Here is a 2,906-nt window from a genome sequence, read left to right on the forward strand (position 1 = left end):
AGTCAATAGAGAGTGAGACAATATCAAAATGATAAAACATTTGTGTAGGTCTGATATATTCCATCCTACAGAGGTAGAACCAATAAACCAGTACTTTAATTACAAGATGACACATGTAGGGCTGTGTGAACGTATGTGTTTTATCAGGTGATGTTATAGCTCTGATTTAATGTTGATTCATTTGATTAGGCTTTTGTACAAAACATGCATATATATTTTAAATGCATTGGTTAAAGTTTATGTTTTTGTTTTTCTTTTGATTGTAAATTACCTCCATTGAATTTCATACATATTGGTGTATGGCATGGGCATTGCAAGCAATAGCAGAGATAGTCACTGCTTCCAGCTTCTCAGCTTTTCTCCTCTGAGAGTGAAAGTGCTCTTTCTGACTTCCAGCAGAGAACAACTGAATAGGCATGAAAGTTTGAGGAGAGTTATAGCAGCAGGCAATACACTCTGTAGGTATCTACAGATGTAAACTTGTTTTGAGCAATCATAGGTTTGGAGGTCCAGGGGGAGGGGGGTGGGCATGGAGAAAGAAGAGACTTTAGAAAGGTTTAAGAAAAGAGAGTGTTTAGGGGGAGATTAGCTCAAAAGGGAGGCATTTTACAAAGGAAAAGAAAAACAGTTAAGAAACAGGTGGGTATATATAGAAAGAAGGATTAATGGAAAAACTGGCTGACAAGGAAAATGCCGAAATGACAGAGAATCAGAAAAGGTATTTTGGACTAAGAAAGAAATCAAGACTAGCTTGGCAAAACCATCACTTGAAGTGAACATTCTAGCTAATCTAGTCTGAAGAAAACTGAGACAGGAAATGTTGAGGAAAGAAAAAGTTGAACCAAGAAAACTTTTTTTAAAGGCAGTCTATTACTTTTTATTTGGTAAAAAGTTGGCTGCCAAAGGGTTGTTAAGCCACCAATAACTTTGCATTGTTGTGGGTAACAATGCAAAATGTTAAACTCATTTTATTTTAAAATAAAGAATTTGCTGTTGGTTTTTGGTCTGATAGCACTGTCATGGCAAGAGCAGGAAAAGAACCTTGAATTGAACTGATCTGCTACCCATGTAACTATAAAATGGTTTTGGCATTGTTTTTTATGAGGAAAAAAGATGATTTGTATTATTTATTGTACCTGTTTGCTGGTTAGGAAGGGGTTTTTCTTGAACTGTATTAGAACCATTTGACCCTGAGTATATATGTACACTAGATTTTCAGATTATGGTTAACTGGCAACCATTTTAGGGGATGGTTGATATTGGCTCTCCTTCTCTTAAACTAGTAACTTCCTACAACTGCACCCTGTGTTTTGAGGTGGCTTTCTACAGATTCCCACTCATTCATATTTCAAACTAATCTTCCCCAGTGTAAGCAATGTATTGAGAGCCTTGTGTTTGAACTGTGCATCCAGAAAGTGAGAATACATAATGCTGGCAAGGTCTATTATTTATAACAGAGCTTACAATAAAATATATAGATTTTCAAATATTTGAATCAGCATAAATGGGTGCTCAGTTTACCTTTCAATAAACTGTGGCTTTCTCCATGTTCAAGTGGGCTTTAAAATATGTTAACAAAAGCATATTGCAACCTATTTATTAGGTTAATAGGTCTAGAGCATAACTAATTTAGCAGTTGCACAAATTAATAAGTTGTATTGCTCCCTCACATGCAACCCCTTATAAATGTTCATTGTTTCCAAACCTAGCATCTGCTGGGAAGCAACATTTGACTGGTTCACTGTATCATTATATAGCACTGTTTTGAGTACATGGCACTGCACACTAAGGGACGGGAGTTGTGCCAAACAAATTTATCCAGATCCCTGCCACAGAAGGCTAACTATCTCTGGGTAACTCTGGGTAAATTACAGTAAAATGTACTATAAACCAGGACATATGCAGAGTGTGGTGTGGTATCTATAAAGTGAAGAAAGAGTCTTCTAAGGGGAAGCCTCTGCTAGTTCAGACTGTATCACAAAATATTGGCCCATGACACAAGTAGTGTTTGAAGCCTGTCTCGGTGAAATAGCGATCGTTTTATGTGATAAATGTGCCTCACATCATGATATCTAGAACTATAAACACAATTGTAAAGCAATGTCTGTTCAAAAATATTGTACTCTCTGTGTATTTTCCAAGTGGGATTGCTTTCAGTTGTTTTAATATATCCTGAAAAGAAAGGGACAGTAGCTATTTCAAGATTCTCTTCACTAGATCAAGCTGGTGAATCTTGGGTAGGAATGGAGTATCATCATTTTTCATCTCTTCTCTCCCACTTTGGTACATTTCCATGAAATGGAATTGGATTCCTCTTCAAATAAGCTATTTTAAAATGGATAACAAATACATCACATTGATATGGCAGATAAATATTCAGTCACTTGGTTGTACAACACTATTGTAATCTCAGTATTTTACACTCATTTAATTTTACGTAGGAGACACAATTAGAGTATTAGTAGCTATAACACTCAAAATGCTACATTTGGAACAAAATGTCTTATGAGGAAATATACATCATCATTTAAAAGAGCTAAATATGGAGTAATAGACAGCTTGGGTTCTGTAAAGATGAACAAATCTGTGAACTTCTTTAGTTGTATAGTGACCTGTCATTTCCAAATGAGTAACAGTGACTTGAAAGAAGACAGGCAAGTATTTTTGTTTGTTATTGTTAGCATCATATCAGGACTGTCTGTGCATGAATTCATGCTATTTTAATCTGTGTTCTAATAATTTTACTGATTACATTATAGGAAAGCTGTAACACTATGTCAAGTTTCAGAGTAACAGCCGTGTTAGTCTGTATTCGCAAAAAGAAAAGGAGGACTTGTGGCACCTTAGAGACTAACCAATTTATTAGAGCATAAGCTTTCGTGAGCTACAGCTCACTTCATCAGATG

This window comes from Lepidochelys kempii, chromosome 1 (assembly GCF_965140285.1).
Source record: "Lepidochelys kempii isolate rLepKem1 chromosome 1, rLepKem1.hap1, whole genome shotgun sequence".
NCBI classification, from domain to species: Eukaryota; Metazoa; Chordata; order Testudines; family Cheloniidae; genus Lepidochelys; species Lepidochelys kempii.